We start from the raw sequence: 13,108 nt of genomic DNA on the forward strand, positions 1-13,108 counted from the left end.
TTCCATTACAGAATTGATGAGTTGTGTCTATTCTGGAACGTCATTGAAATAAACGTTCAGCCTAAATGTTAAGGGCTTTGATTTATTTGGCTGGAGGACTCGAGCCGGGATGACAGCCTCTCAGATCACTCTGAGGGACTGCTCCCAAGAGGTAGTGGAGGAGCTAGGATAAATAGAATCTTTACAACAAAGATCAGGTAATTGGAACAATAAAATATTGCTTGTTATCTAAAGAAAACCAGATATCTCAAGTTCAAGTATTTAGTGGTTTTCTATGTATGGTGGGAAGCAAACATTTGGGTCATTGAATTCATTCCTTTGGCAAGCACCTGGCTATCTAGGGCCAGTATCCTGTCCTTTCTTGCACTGAGTCTGCTCAGAGGGCACCACTGTGAGTGGCTGAGAGGCCGGGCTGTAGGCATGAACTCGCTGGGGGTTGGCAGCAGCCGCTGATGATTTGGATTCAGCATTCTTTGTTTACTGACATGGTTGCAGTATTTTCATGCACATTGTAGTATTTTCATTCACAGTGTTCCCCCTTGGTCCTAAATTCGACCAATATTTTGAGAGACATTTCATGACCAATTTTGTCCCACGGTGCTAGGATGGCTCATTCCTAGTTCAGGTGAAGAATCTTCTGAGTTGCCATTCAAGGTGTTAGTTTTTTTTATCAGGCCCTGTTGATACTAAAAGTTCTCTGGATCACCTGTCTTACTACTCTATTATGATCCAGGAAGTGTTTACCCATCTTTGCTCATTCCCATACCTAGAATCACACTATTATATTTATTTTATTCAGGGTTATAAATTTTATCTGTTTCTTCAAGATGTTTAGCCATCATCCATCTTGTGGGCCTAGTTACACATTGGGAAATGTAACAGACAACAATTTTATAAAATAGACAGGATATAAGTAATACAGCTAGTAACGTTAATAAAGTCACGAGTAAGAATTTAATAGTCGAGAAGTTGTATTTTTGGGTTAAAATTTTGCTTGTGTTTCTGAGTTTGATCCTATGAGAAAGTTCATATTTATGGTCAGGGTCAGGGCAGGTATTAATTGGCCAGTTGAAATCTCCCACCTTGTAAGATCAACAGTGGCCTAAACAGAACTATAAATTCTTTTTAGAATAACGTTTCTGAGGGCTATCTAGTTAGAGCCTTGGAGTAGGGAAACCCACCAAGGTAACACAGAAGTACTAGACATAGGTAATTTATCATAAACTTAACAATTGGAGTAGTTCATAATCAAAGGTTGGAGAAATTATCAAAGTAATTGGTATACAGTCCTGGTCCGGTGTCTTGGGTCAGCAGTCTAGCTCAGATGTCGTCTTCTTCTCATCCTGGTATGGAAGCTTTTTCTCCATTTGGGCATTGTTTTAAGGTGAGCAGTGCTCTATAGGCCAGTGCACTGCAGGGGCTGTTTCAGATAGGAAATGAATCCGAGACTCCGTTTCCTTCAGCTTTGGTGTGTATGGTCTAGTTAAGAGTATCTGAAAAAGGGTCTTTCCATTCAGGTTGGAGACAGTTCTTTAAGTCATGCCTGTTGCAGTATGTATAATCCCCTGGCTGCAGGTCATGGGGCATTGGAATTTTACCCAAGGATAGATTACTGAGCTTCAGAATCAAACCTAGAGTATTCTTTTCATAATTCAATTAAACTGTACAGCAGTGTGACATAACAGCAAGGAATGATCTGGGAAGTGTCTTAGTAAATATGGACCTCAATTAACAAAACTAGAATTTAATATCCACTAAAATATAATTTTTTTCTCTCTAAAGTTACCCTCAGTTTTCTCAAATATAGCCAAATCAAGATTAATTTCTTTACAAATTAAATCTGATTATTTGATCATATAGGCTTTTTAAATTGACTGTGTTGGAAGTTTTAATACGGAGTCTCAGGGTAGAATGTTAATAAGGTTTTCTAAGGCCAAGAAAGCCACGTCAAGGCTTTTCATGGATTTTTGCCTTACAGATTTAGGTAAATTCTTTTCTCTTTAAAATCCTTAAAATACCTTTATACTCCTATATCTCTTAGGAGATGATCTCCCTAATTTGTCTGATAGAGCCACTGGGGACCTAAGTATTTTTAGTCTTTTGAGGGATCAGATAGAGAGAAAAGATAACTGTTCCAAGTCTGTATACATAGTTATAATTTATCAAATTGCTGTGAACCATAACTAGCTTAAGGAGAAGAGATTCTTTATGTCTGGGAAACAGGTTAAAAGGCAGTAGTATTTCAAACAATATCAAAAATTATAACCATATTCAGCTGGTTAATCAGTCCCATGTAACTAATTCTTTTAATGAGAGTTTTCATTAGAACTTTAAAATGTCTTACCCAGTTTAGTTCAGTGCTGTAGTTTGAAATTTATTAGAAATCAGTAAATCTCCTTGAAGAGAAAGCATTTTGCAAAACCATCAGAAGAAAACAATTAACTGTCTATAAATGACAAAAGATTTAAAAGCATGGTTAAACACCGTTACACTATAATCAATAAAGAAACCTGTTCACTATACCCATAATTATCACTGGTAACATTTCAGATAAACCAGAATTTTAGGGAGTCCATATAATTTCTACAATACCTATATTAATAATATTTCTCATTCAATATAACCTTAGAAGTTTTATGATTCATTTGACAATTCCATGTTATTTAAAATGCCAAATGAAACTTTATAGTTAAAAATCTCTCTTTGGGATGTTTCAGGGGCCTTCTGTAGCATCCCAAACTTAACTGGAGATTAAAAGAATTTTAATTAATTAAATTAATTTTTATTTAATTAATTAGAATTTTATATTTGGGGAGCTTTGTGAAAGATTTCAGAACACTTGATCAGATAAACATATAGATCACTGTAATGTAGTACTAATTCATTAACAAGAAAATATGTCAAATGTAAAGGCAGAACAGATCAGCTAAGTGGTATAAGATGTTTTACAATCTGTTACTGAAGGTGGATTAATATTTTAAGAAAATTTTTTCCTCTTAACAGAGAGAAAACCAAATCTAATCTTGTTCCAGCTAACTTCTAAGATTCATTTACGTTGCCCAATTTGATTCTAAACTTAGCCAATTCTGACCACGTACAAAACTTTCCTCAGGGTTCCTTTTCCACAAGCCTTCCACAGCTTTCTATACTTATATTAGTGTGTCCCTTATTTTGTCTTCCATTCAGAGGTAACCAGCTTCAGGAGAAAGTCACTATTTTTCATTAACAAAGTATTATTCCATTCTTACATCTTCCTTTACGCATTTATATTACTTTCCTAGGATACTGAGATCATTCCCTTACTAATAGAGACTATTTCTGTGTGACACCAACCATTTATTAATATTTCTAAACACCTTTAGTTTCACTGTAAGAGGAAGTTAAATGTTAAGTAATTCATATTTCAATCTTATTTTATCTGAAAATGGCATAGATATTTAATAAAATCTTGTCATTTAACTTAATTTAGCACAACTCTAGAATTTAAAGATATCAAACATTTAGAGATTATTTTAAGCATACATTTTAAAAATATATTTTAAATATTTACCCAAAGCTCTCATCTCATTTACATTTAATTTACTTAAAATTTTACCACAGCACATTACTGTTATTTTTTTTTTGACAAATCTGCAACAGATATAACAGGATCTTATTTGACTTTCATTAAACCTAGGTACAGTAAAGGTATTATAGTTAAGATGGATGATTTTAAAGATGTCTACATTTATTAGAACATACTTAAACTAAACAATATCAAATATTACCTTAATACTGAATATTTTCCAATTCACATGACACTGAAAGTCAATTTGTTAAGTTTTTATTTTAAAAATACTTAATTTTTAAGCTCTTATATTTTTACATCAATTAAGCAGAGCTCTTTGACTTCGAAATTTTTTTTTTTAGCAGTAGAAATATCTCACTTCTATAATCTGTATGCAGGCTTATAAACAGACAAAAGCTAGAGATCTCATAGCTTCACTTTAAAACTTACTTATATTTATAATAATAGTTGGAGTAAGCTGAATTTGCTTGCTCAAATCACTAAGGCTTACTATTTATGAAACAGATAATTAAGATTTCCTCACAAAGTCTGAAGGACCCGTCAGAGTTCTGAGTTCTAAAATGCCAAAAATTTCATGGCCTCAAGTTTTATTTCGTTGAGCTAATTAGGCTCAGTCCTAGGTCACTGTTTGTTGTATTTATATTTCTGATCTGCAAGACAAAGACACTCTCTTCCAGGACCCCAGATAAATGCTCTGTCACCCAGACCCAATTTTATCTCCTTAATTGGCATTTTTGTATCAGTGAGAAGAGCTGTAAACAAAGAATTCCATGTTTTAAAACTAAGGTTTTCTTTATTTTGTCTTCCAAAGCTTGCATAAGACATTTATTAAGGTCTCTTTTCCTTGAGTTATAAGTTAAACCCAGGGTAAACCTATTTTTTTTTTTTAGCTACTCAAATTACTTTTTAGATTTACGTTATATTGGACGTCTCAAGTAACTATATTGGTTTCCTTTAATTTGTTCAATTAATATTTTCAGAGGGATAGACATGTGCCCAGCCTTATAATACCAAGAAGGGGAAGCGTTTTTCCACTGAAACATATCTATCCCACAACATAAGCAAAAGGTTTATATAAAGACCATCTAAATATACCAATTTCACAAACTTTTATCTCAATTTTATTAAATCTTATACCTTTAATTTTTATATTTATTAAGTTTAATCAATAATTCTTATTTCTAGAAGGAGTGACAGAAACCTTATTTTGTGGGTGTACATTGTATATAATTTTATAGAAGTCTCTAGGATGCCCAAGTTTCAGCCAAAGAGCTTAGGCCCTTCTCGATTTTTAATTTCATTAATTGGTCTGTTGTCCCAATCCTTGATCAAGTATTTCAGTCTACATATAAATATATGTTAAACTGTGGTAAATAAAACGGACTTGTTTGAACTTTAATGTTGGGGGGGAGTAGGTGAACTCTTTGGCCCTTTTTTTTTAACTTTACGTAGTGTAGTATCAAAACCCTGTATGTAAATCCAAAAGTGTCCATTTTATTTATCTCATTCAAAATAACCATATAAAAATATTTATCCTTTTGGGATAAGCCACTTATCTGTTTTTTTGACATTTTTACAATCCTTTTTCCAGTTATTCAACCTAATTAACATTAATTATACTAAGTTTTTATTAGCATCTCTAGAAACATTTATCAGAAAGGAAAAACAAAAATGTAGCTTTTCAAACCAGTTATATTTTTATATCTGAGTTCTTAGGTTAACCATTAGATATATTTTTCTGCATTTAAACTTTATTTTAATAGGTACCAATAAAACAGCCGTTTATAATGAGATCTCTTTAAACTTTCACCAATTAAAAAGTTTTTCCAAATTAAAAAATCCATCATATGGCCATCAATTTATATATATATATAAATAAATATATATATATATATATATATATATAGTGATTTTAAACCAATAAGATGAAGAGGCCCTTCCACATGAGAGTCAGGGTGTTGCCTAAATAAAATTCAAAGGTTTACTCTCCAAAAGCTTAAAGCCTTCGTGGTCCAGGCTGATGCAACAAAGTTTAAGATGGCAAAATATCTGAAAATTGGTACAATCAAAGAATTGCTTAGAATCCCAATTTATTTGCGTGGCCACCGTATGTACACAATACTTGAACTTTTGTATGGCAGAGTCCAAGGTTTCCTTTAAAAACTAAACTAAACATATATATACTTACATGCACACACTTAAAACATCCAGAGAAAGATAAAACGTTTACATTTCAAGGACACAGGAAGAGAAATCCAAGTTCCCACTAAAGGGGATTTTGTTTTTATAAGTTCAGAATGCCAAAAAATGTTTTTATCAGGCCTGGTTATTTCCAGAGTGAGTTTTTTTTTTTCTTATTCCCGATTAATGTTGTAAGTTTTGTATGTACATAAATCTGGCTGGGGTTTTACTTGGAGACTGGCAATCTGTCATTTCTTTTTCTTTTCTTTTCTGTTCTTTATTTTTTTTTTGAAAGTTCTATTCCCCATTGTAAGGTCGGGTTCTCAGAATAAATTTGCTAGTAAGATTTCCCACAGGGACAACTCTGTGGCATGAAGTCTTTGTGTCTACCACTCCTGGAAGATTCCCTGTCACCTGAGAATGCTGTTACCAGCCAGGAGGATGGTCCAAAATTTGGAGTTGAAAGTTTCCTCATAAGAGTTTTACTTTTATCCTGAAAAATTCAATGGAGGTAACCAAATTGAGGAAAACATTAGACCAGCCTCTTACCTAACCACTCAGTCCTGAACCCAGTGTCTTTCAACTTGGACCCACTCGGGATGTCTCCACTGGGTGGGTAATTCACCTCAGTTTCTTTCAACTGGAGGGCCACGTACCTGGATACACCGCCAGATAAAACTTAGGATCATCAACCAATATGTGAGATCTGAGAACCAGGAGAGACTCAGCCAAATTCATCTGGACCCCCCGAGGAGGTGGATGAGCACAAAGGGCCACTGCTGGTACCAAGGCTCTGGTTACTTGGAGAGTTCAGGTGGAGAGAAATCTGCTGTGGTGCTTCATGGTGTCCAAAACTGTTGACTGAAATAAACGTGCAGCCTAAAAGTTAAGAGTTATGTTTCATTTGGCGGGAGGACTCGAGCCAGGATGACCGTCTCTCAGAACTCTCTGAGGGACTGCTCCCAAGAGGTTGAGGCAGAGCTAGGATATATAGGAGCTTTACAACAAAGACCAGGTTGTTGGAACAATAAAAGATTACTTGTTATCTAAAGAAAGCCAGGTATCTCAAGTTCAAGAATTTAGTGATTTTGTATGAATGGGAGGAAGCAAATATTAGGACTCACTGAATTCATTTTTTAGACAAGCACCTAGCTATCTCGGGCCAGTAGCCCGTCCTTTCTTATTCTGAGTCTGCTCAGAGGGCACCATTGTGAGTTGCTGCAGTGGCTGGGCTGCAGGCCTGTCCTCGCCGGGGAGTGGCGGAAGCCTTTAATGACTTGGTATCAGTATTCTTTGTTTACTGACATGGTTGCAGTATTCTCATTCACATTGTAGTATTTTCGTTCACAGACCGAATATGGATCATCTGCAAACTTGGAAAGCAACCGAGATGGAATTACTGCAGATACCTTCTGCTTTAATAAGCCGTGTGCAAACATAAACACGGAGGAAGCATACACTTGGATTTGGAGGTGTAGGAAAGGGATCCTGCACATTGCAGGAGAACGCAATGCAGAATTCCTTAAGTCCAACTTTCTTTACTGTAGTGGTTTCTGAGAACAGTTTATGGTAATTAAACAACATTGACAAACGGTGGCACACATTGCTTTTAAGGGATGGCCGGCTGCAAACTTTTATATTGGACAGGTGGAATTCATAGGCAAGTGGTCAGGTGGATGGGAGAGAGATGGAGCCAAGGCCTGGGCCCAGATTCCGGTTTAAATTGCCATTTCTTCACCATAGGGCCTTGGAATAGAATGCATACTCTCAACCTGTTGGTGAATCTGTGAAATGGGCATGATAATATTCATTTCTTCCTGGGATTGTTGTAAGATCTAAAGAGTATTATAGCACACATGAAGCATTTAACACCCTGGCACTTAGCAGTGTTCACTGTGTGGGGCCGCCCCGCTTAGCGTGCGTCAGAGCCGTAAAGGCAGCATTTGTCTGTTGAGGATGCACTTGTAGCCCCTTGGCTAGGTTGTGAATTTGTTGATTTCCTTTAATACTTGTAACTCTGTGTGACATGGGCAGTTATTTTCATGGACAGATGAGGAATCTCAGGGTAAAGAAGACTGTGTAATTTGCCCAAGGTCAGACCATAATTTTGGGTGCAGGGGCCTCAGTTCAGCATGGGCCCCTGGGCCTTCTGCTCTCTCCGTTCAGCACCAGAGCCAGATATGGAGTTGGCTGTTTCCCTGCCCAGAATATCCGGCAGGACCCAAGACACACCTGGCCCTGTGCTGCTTGAGCAAAAACTCCGGAGGAGAGGGAGTTACAAAAGGGATAAACATAAAAACAGACGACAGCAAACTGTGATCAGCTCTGAGAAGGAAAGGAACACGTCTCGCCGTGCAGAGCTGGGAGCTTTCCCGTCTGGGCTGCTCTGGGGGTGTTCATCTCAGCTAAACAAGTTCTGCTGTTGCAGCAAGGCAGGAAGGCAGGGCGCATGTGGGCAGGTAGACAGGGCCTCATTGATCGTACTCATTCCCCATTAAGCGGCAGCTTTCACGGGCACTTACCTAGTAAACATTGGCCATAATCTTCACGCAATTTGCTTGGTAGTTTTATTGACCCCAGCTTTGAGATGAGGTCATTGAAGCTGGGGAGTTTGTTGCATGCCCGTGATTACCTTGCAAATACCCCCACTGGTCTTTCAACCTAGACTGGTGTGGCTGTCATGCCCCATCCCTGTGAATGGCATCGTGTAGCTTCTCCCAAGTGGCCCAAATGACTGACATTGATATGCTTAATTCGTAGGAAATGGTATGTGGCAATAAGAGAAAAAGATAGTAAGAAATTGTTTGGAAAACAAGAAAAAAACCTATTCTTCCCCAGCTGGGGGAGCGTAACCTGTATCACCCACCCTAATCACTGCCTGTCACCTCCTCCCTGAGGATTCTGTGTTCAGAAGCCACTCTGAGCCTTGGGAGAACATTTTTCCTCATGACACTTTTGACTAGGACCCGCGACATCTCTGTCCCTGGTTAACACTCTCTTCAAAGCCGTTTAAATTTTTTGCAGGTTCCTCCACTCTGATGTAAGAATACCCTGTATAACTTCTTGATGCAGCTCCTTAATGAAGATCTTGTGATGGATACCTAGCCAAAACTGGGATGTATGCACATAGTGACTGCAACTTCAGCACATTGTGAGTTCATAATCAGAGGGGTGGGTGACTCAGGAAAGGCTTTTTTAAGGTAACAAGGGGAAAGTGAAAGGACGCTTGCTGTGTGAGAAAGAAACATCTCGGTCACAGCCAGCAAGACACCTGTGTTCATGATGGGGTGTGGCGAGTGCAGAGTTCTCACAAAGAAAGAAGTGATGTGATGGGAGGGAGGACAGTTGGGTAATTTATTGGGGAGGAAAAAAGTGGGCTGAACATTTCCTGGTTGAACAAGAGGATTGTGACATGACGTGCTTGTATTTTGGAGAGAAGGGTTTTGTGGGGACAGGCCTAGGAGTACGCTGTATGGCTGGGGAGTCAGCACAACAGAGAAACACAGAGAACCGGGCAGACCCCAAGGCCCAAGCTGGGGGAGAGGCTGCCCGCAAATTGGAACCCTGGAAGCTGGTTCTGTCCCTTAGCTGGGGCCTCAGACGTCACTTCACAGCCCAGTCCTGTTGATACAAGAATAAAAAACGTTGGGCATGAGAAGGGCTGTGTCCCAGGCTTTCGTTGAGCCCCTGGGATGTGCCCCACCAGATTTTGTTCTTTGACTTCATGCAGTAAAGAATTCAAGAGCAAGCCAGTGTTGAGTAAAGGTATATATATTCAGACAGATACATTGAAATGCAAGAGAAACGTCACGAGGTGTGGGGGTTTCATGCACAGATTAGAAGTAGGTACACACCCCACAGACAGAAGGTCTGTCTTCTCCAAAGAGGGACAGAGAGTGGTGACCGCGAGGTGGCGCTGTGTTGCTTGTTTTCTTGGGCTTGGTGGTTTCATATGCTAATAAGTAGAAGGACCAGCCTTAGGGCAAGGGGCTAGGATTCCCAGGGAGTTGGCCATTTCCCACCCTTTGACCTTTTGTGGCTATCATTGGGACTGCCATGGTGCCTGGGGCATGTTATTCACCAGGTTACTATTACAATGGATGTTTATTGAATCTCAAGATCTGCTAGAAGTTAAATCTCTTCATCCTGAGCCTCAAGGCCTATTGGGGGTTGAATCCTTCACCATTTTGATGTCAATTGCTGCGGCCTTCCTTGAATGGCTGTGCTCTTCCCCCTTCCATCCTGTATCACTGTGATGACACAAAGACAGCAAAGGCCGGGCCCTAACCGTGCTCCTGCATTTAACGGCAGGAGGTGTGGTGTGGGCTTATGATGACTCTGAGTGGTGAGAAGGATGTTTCAGATTTTCCCACGTGAGACATGGCGACTTACCAGCAGCCTCCCCAGATTTATCTCACGGGCATTATCGCTTGTGTTGTTATGGAAACAAAAGGCCAGCCAAGAAATAAGAATCACACAGAGGGTTGGAGTACTGAGATTTATTACGCTGGCGGGCTCAGAGGGGTTTCTTTTCCAAAGCTCTGAGCACCTCCAAGACGTGCACATGAGGTTTTATAGGGTTAATTACAAGTATGGGGCTAATACCCAATAAGGCTCAAACAACAAAAAGCAAGGAATCAGTACACTGAAGCTTATCAATTTGGAACAGATCACGTTACTGACAACTGTTGACCTTGGATTTTCGGGTTAGCTTATTAGCCCAGTAAACTGACACTAAACTTCAGATTTACCAGGTAGCCCAGCAAAACTTAGATCAGGAAACCGACACTTATCACACTTTGATTTGTGACTTAGCTTGTTAGGCCAGCTGTGGTTTTCCTTCAGTGTCACTTATCTTTTGAATTTTTCTTTTTTTCTTTTTTTTAATATTTAATCCAAATTTAATATCAGGGTTCTTTGGGAAAGAAATTTCTCTTTTTCTTTTCTTTGGTGATCTTTTAGGGGGGCAGTTAATTAGATGTATTTACCTGTTAGTGGAAGCCCTGGGGCTTCAACCCAGGACCCCGTGCACGCTAAGCACACGCTCTACCACCCGCCCCATCATCTTTTCTTTTTGGTTTCGCTGCCAAGAATCCTACAGCTGAATTTCTAGTCAGCCTTAAGCCCTTCCCTGACTTCATGGAATCCATTTTTATGAGTTTACTTCCCCCTGGTTTCATTTAAGTATTGAATCTCCATTTTCTCTTCACTCTCCGTTTTGCCTTTTGTTGTTATGGTTGTTAAGCTGTGTTTAACAGAATTGTTTAAATTCTCTTTTAGCAAGAGGCTGAATGTAAATAAATATGTAAGCAAACAGCACAATTAAATGCTTTTATACATTCTGAGCTGTTTAGTAGTAACTTAAAAACCGAATTGAATATTAAAGTGATAGCATTTTAAAAATATTTTTTAATTTTTCATAAAAATATAGCTGATTTAAAATATGATATTAGTTTCAGGTGTACAATAGATGCTCCATTTATAGTTACTGTAAAACATTGTCTGTATTCCCTGTGTTGTAAGATACATCCCTCTAGCGTGTTTACATTACATGTTGCAGTTTGTATAAGAAAGTTGGGTAACGCAGAGTCTGGAACGTGGCTGTGTATGACTCAGGTTCACGCTCACCCTGCCTGTCAGAGCTCAGGCCTTCACTCCTTTCTGCAGGGGAGCGAGTGGAGGCAGCTCTCATCAGCGCTGTCACCACCCTCTGAGTGGCAGTGACAGCAGTGACTGTGTGTGGACGTGCAAATAGTTTTTCCAAGAGCTTTATATGCGTTTCTGCATTTAATAATTAAAGCCCTCCTGTGAGGAAGCGTTTTAAGTTTTTAATGCATAATACATTTTATTTTGATATTGATAGATTTCAAACCTCTGGAAAATTTACAGGAGTAGTACAATAAACGCTTAGATACAGTTCACTTTAAAGGGCACTATTTGGCTTTCTGTGTCTGGCTTATTTTAGCATAAAGTTTCAAGGTTCATCCATAATTGTAGCCTGAATCAGTACTTTATTCTTTTTGCTTGATAATATCCTTTTCCTTTGTTTTCGTTTTTGGTCTATTTAAAAATATTTTCATTGAAGTCTTGTTAGTTTATAATTTTGTGTTAGTTTCTTGTGTACAGCACAACACTTCAGCTAAATAGGAACCTACCTGTATTCATTTTCATCCTCTTTTTAAACATAAGTTACTATAAGATATTAAATATATTCTCCTGTGCTATACAGTATAAACTTGCTGTTTATTCTTTACATACTCAGTATCTGCAAATCTTGAACTCCCAGTTTATTCCTTCCCACACCCTCTCCCCACTGGTAACCATAGTTTGGTTTCTATGTCTCTGTGTCTGTTTCTGTTCTGTAGATAAGTTTATTTTTTTGTTTCTTTCTATTTTTTTTTTTTTAGAGTCCACATGTGAGCAATCTCATATGGTATTTTCCTTTCTCTTTCTGGCTTACTTCACTTAGAATGACATTCTCCAGGTCCATTGATGTTGCTGCCAATGTCATTATTTTATTATTATTTTATGGCTGAATAGTAGTCTATTGGACAAATATGCTACAACCTCTTTATCCAGTCATCTCTCAGTGGACATTTCGGTTGCTTCCATGTCTTGATATTGTAAATAGTGCTGCTGCGTACATTGGGGTGTAGGTGTCTTTTTCAATTAGGGTTCCTTCTGGATATATGCCCAGGAGTGGGATTGCTGGGTCATCTGGGAGGTCAATTTTATGTCTTTAGAGGAACATCTATACACTTTTCCACAATGGCTCCACCAAACTGTATCCCCACCACAGTGCAGGTGTGTTCCCAATTCTCCGCAGACTTTCCAGTATTTATTGTCAGTGAACTTCTGAATGATGGCTATTCTGACTGGTGAGAGGTGATACTTGATTGCAGTTTTGATTTGCATTTCTCTGATAATGATATTGAATATTTTTTTATGTGGCTACTGGCCATTTGTACGTCTTCATTGGAGAAATGTTTCTTTAGGACTTCTGCCAATTTTTGAATTGAATTGTTTGTTTTTCTTTCTTATTAAGTGTAAAAGCTGTTTACATATTCTGGGAATTAAGCCCCTAGCAGTTTCATTTATTGTAAATATTTTCTCCCATTCCATAGGTTGGTTGTCTTTTTGTTTTGCTTACTGTTTCCATAGCTGTGCAAAAGCTTGTAAGTTTAATTAGATCCCTCTTGTATATTTTTGGTTGTTTTTCTATTGCTTGAGTAGACTGCTCTAGGAAAACATTGCTGAGATGTATGTCAGATGTTTTGCCTATGGTTGCTTCTAAGAGGTTTATAGTGTCTTGTCTACATGTTTAAGTCTTTAACACATTTTGTATTCATTTTTGTATAT

General features: G+C 38.2%; 1 long non-coding RNA gene across 1 annotated transcript in view; it reads left to right on the top strand.

Annotated features, from left to right (window-relative positions):
• The window catches only part of LOC140695089 (uncharacterized), a 57,309-nt gene that overhangs the window by 39,962 nt on the left and 4,239 nt on the right, over window positions 1-13,108 (top strand). The window contains exon 6 of the long non-coding RNA XR_012070777.1: window positions 8,774-8,900. This is a non-coding gene — a long non-coding RNA (uncharacterized lncRNA). The remainder of the gene's footprint in view (window positions 1-8,773; window positions 8,901-13,108) is intronic.

Source organism: Vicugna pacos, unplaced genomic scaffold, assembly GCF_048564905.1.
Source record: "Vicugna pacos unplaced genomic scaffold, VicPac4 scaffold_133, whole genome shotgun sequence".
Classification (NCBI taxonomy): Eukaryota; Metazoa; Chordata; class Mammalia; order Artiodactyla; family Camelidae; genus Vicugna; species Vicugna pacos.